The sequence below is a fragment of the Fopius arisanus genome, unplaced genomic scaffold, assembly GCF_000806365.1.
Source record: "Fopius arisanus strain USDA-PBARC FA_bdor unplaced genomic scaffold, ASM80636v1 scaffold00011, whole genome shotgun sequence".
In the NCBI taxonomy this organism is placed as follows: Eukaryota; Metazoa; Arthropoda; class Insecta; order Hymenoptera; family Braconidae; genus Fopius; species Fopius arisanus.
In genome coordinates this window covers 405,665-417,275 of record NW_011887750.1, presented here as the reverse complement: position 1 = coordinate 417,275, position 11,611 = coordinate 405,665, and the positions used below count along the sequence as shown (strand labels likewise).

General features: G+C 38.7%; 1 protein-coding gene across 2 annotated transcripts in view; it reads right to left on the bottom strand.

The window, feature by feature from the left end:
• Positions 1-4,914, bottom strand: part of LOC105262776 (GATA-binding factor A) — a 28,252-nt gene extending 23,338 nt beyond the window's left edge. For both annotated transcript variants that reach the window (XM_011298548.1, XM_011298549.1), the window contains exon 1: positions 4,405-4,914. The gene's annotated coding sequence lies outside the window, so the exon portion shown is untranslated. The remainder of the gene's footprint in view (positions 1-4,404) is intronic.
• Positions 4,915-11,611: the final 6,697 nt, after the last annotated feature.

Here is an 11,611-nt window from a genome sequence, read left to right as displayed (position 1 = left end):
CAAGGGGGCATTATTTATAGCGACGTCTCATTTTTGGGGAGGGGGAAAAAATACATTACTTTGGGTCCATGTGTCCGGGCGGTAATTTATTGTTCAAAGCCGGAGAATTGAATATCAATTTGGTGTCTTTGGGGGATCCATTAAAAGTCGGGTTTTTGAAGAGCCGTGTTTTGACTTTTTGGTGAAAAAAAAAGGGGGAAATAAAAATAATTGACGTGGAGAGAGGCTCTTGATGGTTATCTCACCGCTGCAAGCAACTCAATCGATGGACAACGGGAGGGATCAATCGTGTAGGCGTTATATGTCGTGGTGGATTTGTTGGGTGATGGGTGAGATGAAGAATTAAGGGGCGGACAGGGGATGACAGGGAGAGGAAGAAGGAAGCCGGGTGTTGATGGTTGATTTTGGGTGATGGCCATGGTTTAACTCATGGGACGTGTTTTTGGAACTTTGTACCGGGGAGAAGGATCTGATGGGAGAAATTCAGCCGCCGGTTGAGGAGATCGAAATATCGCGTCACCACTCCGCTATTTCCCGTCGGACACGCGACCCACCATTAATTTTCTTTTCACCACCGATGTACCTTGGCTCATCTCTCTCCTTTGCTTCTTTTTTTACGACCGCATTTTTTATATCCTCCATTTTTGGGGATTCTTCTACGTTTTTCGGTTTCTATCACCGAGTAATTTGTCTCGGGGGAATTATCGGGGTCGAGTACGATACATTCAGTGGTGAAAAGATTTTATTTCCTCGACGTTTGGTAATCGTATTCAGAGGGACCACTGGGAATTCAATTTCGAAGGAAATTATTTATGAAATCGTCAGTGTCACGGGCATTCCAATGTTCAATTGTTAATTAACTTCAATTTTCGTAATGGCTGGGATTTCGCGAGAATTTTTCAACTGCAATTCACATGCGCAAGGAAAAATTGGGAATTTCAATAAAAATCTTGACTTGGTTTCCAGTGGCGTTGTTATTTGAGAAGAATCTCCAATATCTTCGCCAGGAATGTTTAAAGAATATTTAATTGCTGATAATTTCTACTGGAAATGATTAAAAACCTCAGTAGCTGCTTATTATTTCTATTTTAATTTTGCGTTGAAAAATCTCGTTTGAATTCTGAGGAAGTGTACTAATATTTTCATGGAACACTGACTACTCATATTAAATCGCTAAAAGAACATGAAAGTCCTCTGTAATTTCTTGACATGATGTGACAACTTTGTGAATATTAATAGCCTCCATGACTGTAATGTTCCATTTGTCTGCGAGCAATTTATGTTTTTCCCAGTAACCCAACAAAATATTGCGATTAACATTCCGTTCAACATTCCAAAAATTTCCTAGCGCAAACTTCTCAAAACATTCCGCCACAAATTTAGAATGCATTTCCCTAAAAAATGTTCTGAGAAAATTGCAGAGAACAATAAATGTCCGCGTAAAAATGACCATAAATCCGGAAAATTCACGTAGATATATTCTAAAATTCCGAATTAATGTTGAATTCACCGTGATCGAGTACTGAATATTTATGTATCAATTTAAAATTCAAGTGAGTCGTAGGATTCTCCCCCAGTCGCTGCTCAAAAGTTTATAATTCCTCCGAGGCTCTAGTGAACCTATAAATTTCATCGAATCTGCATAAATCTATAAATCGACATTTCATAAATTTCAACAACTTCTCAACCAATTAGAATTTCCATCGCACGAGGGTAAAACTGGAGATGATGACATATCGATCTATTGTATCAATATCCAGTGAAAAGCAGCCAAAATTGTTACTTTGAAAATACTTGAATAATTTTACATTATCTTCATTAAAGATAATTACCATAGCCGATATAATGATATATGTTGATATCATTTTTTATATGCATTCAAAACTGCATTTCTAATTTATGAGCAATAACTATACAACACATACTGAAAGCGCGATTTCCACTGATTTTTGATAATGCATCTCGACAGGAAAACTTCCGGCGAAGTTTTACCGAACTTCTCGAGGTGTGTATATATAAACTGTGATGCACTCCGGTGCGCCCACGTTACTCGTCCCAGATACAATCTGGATATTATCCGGTTTCCCCTCCCCATCGTCTACTCTAGTCCAAGTCTGATCCCAAGAGTTATGCAGACGATTATTTCAACCCTAGAAGCACTTGGATATCACCGAGTAAGACCGACCGTCCAACCGAGTAATTACACAAATTGAACAGATTCGCCGTTCAGTTGTTGCATTACTCACTGAGCGATCCGTTGAAATTCGTGCCAACAGATTTTTCTGAAATGTCCGATCATCAATCATGAGGTAATTAATTAGAATGGGCGAAAGAAAAAAAAAGTGGAGAAAAAGAGGAATCATTTCCGCTTTGGAATGGACTATAAAGCTGTTGGGATGGCATTACATGGGGACAGCCGATGGGATCAGAGAGGCATAAACGAGGCATAGAACAAGCTGGAGTCAGGGCGGAAGGGTTTTGGAGGATGAAAAACAGTGGAGAGGATGGAGGCGCCTGGAGCCTCTAGACGTGACGCCGGGGCGACAACTAATTAGGCCTAAAAACCCGCCAAGGTGGCTTTCACAGGCCTCTGCCGCCGCCGTGAAACAACCTCCGATAGATGTCCATATGCCCACGGCTTCACATTTTTATCCTGCCACCACTGAAATCTTTTAAATAAAAGGACAGACGACACCATTCACGAATTAATGTAACCGCAGCGATCACTATTATTTTAATTCTACGGTATTTTTGGTAGTTTCCGACGTAGGAATCCCCATCCATTCCCCCACGATCGAGGAAATCACACTGAGAAATTAATTCTCAAATATTCCGAGGATATTTCTTGAAACGTATATTTTAGACACATTAGAACAAAATTACTGCTAAATTACTGCATTTTTTTAAAATGTCCGATTATCGGTGCAGTTCAACGGACAATAAAATGACAGCATTCGTGAAATGAATTTACTATAAACATACGCTTCAGTAAAATTCGGTTGTTACGTAATAAAACTTTCAGTACATGTATTTCTCAATGTAATTCTTTCCAACTGCTCCAATTGTTTCGTTATTGACCTCCAAACGTCTATTTTATCTGACTCTTCCCTAATCATCACACAAAATGAATTTCTCTCTCAGTCCATTCGACTCATTAGAGCCTTCAAATGAATTTCAAAGCCCACAACTATGCTCCACATTCTGAAATACCATTTTTTTCCTACTGATAATTTAATCAGAGCAACGATTCTCATTATCTACATTCTCACTTCCGCCTGTAAAATGTCCCATCGCGCTTCGAAAACCCAAGCATAAAGTGCATTTTATGAACAATAAAAAGCCGTGAAAATAAAATATTTTACTTTGTTAAAGAATCGAAGGACCTTGCTGGCATACGATGACACTTGTCACTTACCTAGCGTTATGCTAAAATGTATCGGTAAAAGAATGAACCGGTGTATAACACACCAGCGATAAGGGTATAGTAAAAAAGAAAAAAAGCATGCCGAGTGAGCCACAAAATAGATAGCATTGTTGCTTACGGGTAACATTACTTCGGGTTATATACGTATGAGGGACATGCTGCTTTATGGTGCGATAGATAAAAATTCTTTGCCTACGCAAAATCCTGCAGATATTTCCATTCCCTTTGTCGTAGATAAGTGGATAAAATAGCTTTTGTCTTTGGTATTTCAACGCAAAATTCATAATATTTTGATGATGCTCATTTTTACTGGCAAAAATATGCTCACAAACACGTTTTCTCCATTGGTCGTGATGGGTATTACTGTTCAAAATGGCCGACCATGGGGGCAAGGAAAATACACGCATCCGGTTTGAATAAAATATTAAATATTAAAGTTCCCCTCATCGGTTTTCGCAATTAAATTTAAAAAGTCAACGATCATCAGTAGAAATTATCCAATTTTTCAAATGTGAAATTTACCGAATTATCGGTAATTAATGTATTGGGAAAAATAACGACATTCAGATCTAACGATAAAAATCTAATTGGAAATCTTTGCAATTTCTTGAAGGTTTGATTTTGATTCAGTACGAAAATCGTCTCGTGTGACAGATATTTTTTTTTTGCTTTAAATTAAAACAAAAACACGAACGGTCATTAGATGAAATTGATGTGAGCCATGTGGATAAATTCTCAACAGCAGAGAGAGTAGTTTACGGAGAAATCACCCCTATGGGAATTATCGGTAATTAATGCGATAACGCTCTTATCACCGTGTCAAGCACCAGACGTCCAGGCATTAGTGATAAACCGGCGTTGAAAAAAAAAAAGTTGACTCACAGTTAAGTGACGGTCCCCTATTTACTGAGTAAAACTACTTCCCAACACGTACTACCGATACGAAAATAATAAACATTTTCAATAATCGATTTACTCACATTCAATTAATCCAATGCTGTCATCACCACTGCAAGGAGCATCCAACTCACCACCAGTTGCCAATTCAATCCTTTACCCTCTCCAGTGGCAATTGAATATGGTCCCACCGCGTCCTTTCTAATTTGAATAATTAATTCACTGGTCCAGTAACGTGGGCGTGATTAATTAGACGTGATTAATCGAGTTTCCGAGTTGACTGCCTTAAGGGGACGCCTTGAATTCGATATCACCACAGTTTATTTACTTGAAAATCACAATAAAATTACATTTAATTTCTCCACACACTGAAGTCCTGATGGAACAAAAACGCAAAGTCTCCACACCACAACAACTTATAACTCTCCCTCGAAGAGTAAATAAAAACTGACGGGTGATTATCGTTGATTTATCCCACGATTAGAATAATGACTGTTAATTGATGATAAATAATTATTCGGAAAATTAGTTAATTGGAATACGTGAGAGAGGCTGAACGCAGTGCAGTCGTTGACTGCGCTTCTCTGACTGCCCTGGACAGTCACCTTAACGGAAAGAAAGGAGACGAAGAAGGAGAGGCCAGAGCAGTATCTGGTGGTGGTGAATATTTTAAACGGAATCACTGTGGAGAAGGGGCAAGTCCGCGGTTTTTCCCCACCAAGTTTGTCTCAGAGAGGTATTAAATACAGGCGTTTCTTCATTCACCTCTTCCCCAATGCCAAAAGAGGCGGAGCTCTTGCACGCCTACACCCCGTGTTCTCCATTCTCGTGGTTTGTTGCTATTTCTGTCTCACTCCGCGAGAATCATCGTATGAGGGGAGAGGTATGTGCCATTGGCACGCCTTTTTCGTCGGTTAATTTTCATAAAATACCGGGCGAATGCCGGGGAGAACCTGACGACTCGCATGTCCGGCGAGATCGGGACGATAAATACGGTGCAATCGGGGTGGCTCAACCCCTTGGTTCTTTAGGGGCGAGAGGGGAATTTTCTTTGGGGAAAATGCAGTGCTAGGGGCATTGCAGATAAATTTAGAAGGAAAGGGAAAGTGTACGTTTTTTACCTTCAATGGAAAGAAGAAATTAATCACACATTGGAAAATTGAATTTTACATTTTGAATGACGAAACATGTGACATGTCATTTCTGTAGAATTATCATTAACGAATCATTTAATTTTTTGAATATTCCGGTAATTCTCAAGCTATCACAAATTCAATTATATTTAATTTGGCATTTTCCTCATGAAAATAAACATTTAAATATACAGCACTAAAAATTAGTTCTGTAGATTAAAATTTGGCTTTTTAATCAATTTATTGAAATTTATTTAAAAAACAGATTTAACACAACCAAATGAAATATTATGAATTCATGAATTCCCCATTTTTAATCGGTTTTTCCAATTACCTCTGGTAATAATGATTGTTCTAATCTCCCAGAGGCACGAGAGTAATTGAAAATAACGACAAAATGTTCCATTGTCCAATTTCCAATGTAAAATACCCAGAGTAACATTGACCGTAACTCTGTAATTGTGGTATCTCATCAGAGCGTATGATACCTTGCAATTAATCTCGTTCGTTAATTACCAACTGATTGCACCAGTGACTCGGCCCCCCTATCTGCCCTTGGATGTATTTGACGACGAGAAATGATTTATTTTTAAAGCAAACAATTTTTTTTTCAATTCCCCTTGGAGAAGTAAGAAAAAATTTTCGACATGGTTTGAGAGAATCCGTTATAGTTGCGCTGTTTTGTTGGATGTGCGTGCGTTGGAGACATAAATAAGTAGCTTAGAGCAGTTTGTCTTGGGGGGTAATAATTTATACGCAATCGAAAAATAGTTACTCCACACCCACCGGCGATTAACGCGGCAATATCGATGCGTGAGGCTAATGGCACTAGAAGTCAAACGGGTACTTTTTGGGTATACGGGATCTTTCATAATTTGTACTTCATTAAATGGAGATGTTTAATGTTGAAAGAGACTCACGATTTATACCACAAATCTCAGATAAAAATATAAAACCGCACATCTCACACATTCGATACCTCAACAGAGAGAAATTTCTGAGAAACTTATGGCAATAATTTTTTTTTAATAAATAATACGTAATAAAAAACTGTAATGAGTCGTAAAAATGTTAATTATTGAAGCCCGTAACTAGCACTTGATTAATTCTGAGGTTTTACTCATTCACACGAGTGTTTATTCATTTTCATTGAAGACTTGCAGTCGAACTCAATTTAAATGGAAAGTCAATTGAGATGAAATCATTTATTCTTGTCAATGTGAAAATAATTGGCAACCGACGACAATTCTGTCAACTGTCACTTCTGCAGGGCAATTTTACGATCGTTTAATTGACACAAAAACTGGAAATTACGAGACACTTGAAAAAGAGGAAATGTTAGATTTTCCAGTCTATCCTCAATGCATTAAAACTAATGGACTGTCCCCTCCGAAATGAACGTCATCTGTGGGGAACATTGACGGGGCCCCGGTGCCCCTGGAAAATATGGCCCCCCAGTAGTCCGGAAACTTAGACAGGTAGGACCCCGTGCCCGAGATACGCATCTGGGAATCGGAAGTCTTCCCGTGTCATTAGACACCGAAAATCCTTGGTTTTTCCAAACTTGCGTAGTTCCAAACGGAATTTACAGTAACAATCATAAAAAAAGCATGACGCCAAAAGCCTCAATTTATTTCGAAAGCCATAAATCTCGAGTTGTCTAAATATTGTCAGGAAAACGGCGAAAGGAAAATTGGGACATTTTGACATCTCCTGGAACATCGCGGGATCATCTCTCGTCGGCTTCAGAGATTTTCGAGATTGTAATGGAGACGTGGGTCCACGGAAAAATATTATCGATTTTACAAACATCAACGACATTAGAAAAAATAAGGGAATGACCTTTTAAAGTTATTTGACTCATAGAATTGGACGCTCGGAACCAAGACCCCCAAGTCTGAAATATCGACCACCGAATTCGCGTCAATTTACCAACAAAATGCGTGTCTCCTCGATGTCTGCGATTTCTCCATCGAATAAATTCTATATCGAGGTATCGAAAAGAAAAGCATCACCTTATGTCGAGAGTTAAATTTTCGAGCGATTCAAACAATAAATAATCCGGTAATACTAATGTTGGATCCTCTTTGTTAAACCACTTTTGCTCCCGCGAGTAGAGGAACACTTTCATTATCAGACGTCGTTTCAAAGTCGCATAAAAAAATCCTGCATGGCAGCCCAATAAACGGCTCCAGGTAACAACGAGGCCCTCCCCCTCCGGCGAAGGGGGTAGCAGAAGGAAAAAAAAGGAGTATCATAAAAAAGAGAAACCCAAAATGTCGAGGCAGAGGAGTACTAACGCTTATGTGCGTCGTCCATTAGTCCACTGAGTGGAATGCAATATTCCGGGGTCTCCTGAGAGGTTGTAGGATTCTCCCCAGACCCACGAAAATTATCTGCCCTGACAACCTGATAACTGCTTCCAGGAAAAGTGCATATCCTTCGTCATTTTATTTATTCAATGCTGGGGCTCTTTTTTTCGATCACGGATCGTTTGTTATTGCGAGACTCCGCCGACTCCCGGGACTGGATTGGCGACTAATGAAACACCAGGAGTCAAAGGGGGTCGGTAGCAGGAGCATGACGGCTGAAGATCGATCATGGCGGTTTATGGGTTGATATTTCGGTGCCATGTTTCGGTGTTTATTATTTTTTTACACGACCACTGGAAAGTTCGTATTTGACCCCCGGAAATAAGATGAGAATATACTTTTCCCTCTCGGGAGAAGTCCCTATAAATTTTCTACCAAAATTCAATTACTCTATCAACCATCAATTAATCTCAATATTTCTCCTCGTAAATCATCATGAAACACTCATACCCAAGAAAAATTCAAATACACATTTTTATTTTTCGCCATAACCTCAGGGACTGATCTAGGATTTTCCAAAAAGAAAAGTAATTTTTTTTTTAAGGTTGTTGTCGCGCGACAGTCTCTGTAAAAAGTTTATCCGCTGTAAAACGGGCCAGTTTAGAACACAATCTTTTAGCGGTATATAGTCTCACTTGATTGATTGCATTGTGCATGGATAGCTAAAGCATAACTATATATTTTCCATATTAACTATTTTCAATTATATAAATTTATGAATTTCCGATAATTATCTTCCGTAAACCAAACGGTCAATCGATTTGATTTTTTTTTCTGTATTTCCTCCCACGATGTATATTCCACGTTTTTTTTTATTTCTGAAACTGTCGAGCCGTTGATTTTTAAAAAATTCTAATCGGCAAAACTCCATTTAAACACGTGTTAAATCACTCGAATTTCAAAAATTTATATCTCAAATTCAAAACGGTCAATTGCAAACGGAAAAGGCTCATTTTGTTGCTAATTTTTCAAACTATTCACCATAAAATTTTTAACGAAAACTGTCGAAAAAAAATTCTACGCGACAACAACCTTAAATCGAATGTTTCTATCACCCGCCGATTAATTTCACACATATTCGTATCGTAGATTATTATGAAACTGAAAACGAAAGAAAAATTGTATTGTACGGACTGAGGAGAAAAATGACAATCAATCTGGGAAATGCTGTCTTCTTCCGAGTCCCCTAGAAAATTCCTACATCACTTTCTTTCTAGTCGTGAGTTTCATTATAGAAAAATGGACAGAGCATTAGATAAATATACGATCGGTTGCAGAGACTCTAGTCTCTCCCGGTATTAACTGCGATAGGCGTGGCGCCGATAGGTGACTCCATCAGGGTGCAGCTCCCAGGTATTCAGGTACTCTCAAGAAAAATGGGCCAAAAAGAGGAGAACGCGTCTTCATAGCCTAAAATCCTCCAACTCCTAAGTGAAAAACGCTGCTATCTCATGTCTCTAAATGAAAAACATCTCCGCACAGAATGATAAAACCAATATTATTTAATACAGCAATTTTTGAGATCTTTTAAGAATTTTACTGAAGTCAAATTTCATTTAGTTCGCGAACTAGAATTTTTTTAACGAATTTCTAGATGAATTTTATATTCGGTTAAATAGTTCTCCGATATAAATTATTTAAAATAATTCAGTATTGATGGTTATTAAGACTAAAGCATGAACGGCCAAAAATGAAATTGAATATAGACCAAGAAGGTAGAAAGTACACAATAAAATATAAAAACCTAGCAGTCAATTCGCTTACATCTTTCAGAATTTGCATTTCTATGTTTTAAGGTACAGCTTCACGCGTGAATAAACAGAAATAAAATAGAATTTGACAGTTTTATTTTTCAGATTTATTCTCATTTTCCGGATAATTAATTGCAACAGCGCAAAACGGTTCTCCCGAAAGGTTTAACCGTGCGTTATCTAAAATACGAAAGTGATTATCCGCGATTTTCATAATCCGATATTTACCTCAAGATAGAATGGCAAAATGGCGTAGGAAAAATATTACGTTAGACAATAACTCAAATTCACTGATGAGATCGAGGGGTTGTGATCGCGTGCAGAAACGGAAGTCGCGTGCCGGGTGCCCCCGCCTACCTCATTAACGCACCCCGCCTCTAAGCTCATTAGAGATCTGTTAAAAAGTCCAAGCAGTTGGTAATGTCAACAGTCTAATAAATATCACGTAACTGATTCTCACAGCGCCGATTTTCCACCGCTATTTAAATAAATTTTCAATATTCTCAGTTATCCCTGCGTCACGATTTTGTAGAGAGAACACATAGAGAATAGTATATTACCATATTACATAAGAAAATAATTAAAATGTAAAACAGGAGATACGAAATCGATCTCGAAATATATCGAAATATCTTGAATGGTCGTAAGGGTACCACGACGTCGTAGCAAAAATTTTTTTAATTTGAAAATTGTCAAAAATTCCCTAAATCGCGCGAATTTGGGAATCATTACAGGAACCAAGGAAGGCTGCGAATTATTAGAGAAATTTTAGCTAGAGGCGGGGGGAGCAAGAAAATGTTGAAAATTCAAAAATTAAAAAAATTCCAACCGGACGATCTCGTAAAGGAGAGGAGAGAAAAATGTCCGAAAAATCACAATTTATATTTCAAGAAGTCGTAAAATTCTCATCCATACTTTTCATCCCCGACGAATCCGAATGATTCCCACAGTTGAGAATATTCAATTTCCGATGGAAAATCTTGAGGAATTCAATTCCTCTTCTTTGGCGAAGAAAAGGAGGGGGAGGGGGAGGAAGGGAAACACTTAAATCCCAGTAAAAAAAAATGTCGAGAAAATAAAATGACCAAAAGCTTGTGGAGGATAGCTCTTCACTTGCGAATTGATTTTCCTAATCTAATCGTATGACGTCGGGTTTTCTGCCAGTGGAGACCTCTTCCTGGAAATCGGGGCGGCCCTCTCGGATACGAGATACACTCGCGAGGACGAGAGGAAAAGAGGGATAAACAGCGAATGCTGTGGGCGAGAATATGGCGAATGGACCAAGAGGAATGAGGCGGGAATGAGGTGGTAAGATATTGGGTGGAAGAAAACGTGAGACACGCCGAGGGGAAGTAAAAATACAGAGGGACAATAAACACTCGTGGAAGAATGAAGGAATAAAGCAGAGGAGTGGGTGAAGTGTCTGAGGACGAGGGAGGTCTTGGCAAAATGTGTGGGCAACCCGAGGAAGACGTGAATTATTGCTAACACGAAGAAATACTAAATCGATCTCATTTTTCTACGTCATCGGACAAATTCATCGATCTTATACACTCGATATGAATTTTATGATTTTAGAACTAATGAATTCGTTTTAGTGAATCGAGGAATTCCGAGTGCCCCAGGTTGAAAATACCTCGTCGGGGGGAGGAAAGGGCTGGGAGAGGTGGACTGATAAGATGTTACACCTCAGACTGGCGCCAACGGTGGGATTTTAGTAAGGGAACCACTTTATGTCCTCCGACCAAAATAAGAGCGCTTCTACGATACAAATATATTTTACTTTCGACGCAATACCTCAGAGAAATTCCTCGGAGAAATTCTTGTGGTAGTAATGACAAAATGTGATTTAGGGGCGGATCCCCATCCGAAGATTTCTACTACTGCTCAAGTCGTCACGTTTCTCTTTGTAGAATTTGTGGCGATTTGCAGTGAAATTTCCGGTGAAATTTCATATCTGTATAACAAATATCCATGCTGAACTCAATTTTTAGAGCTGACGTTGTGGAATTGGCAGTTTTCACACTTTTCGAA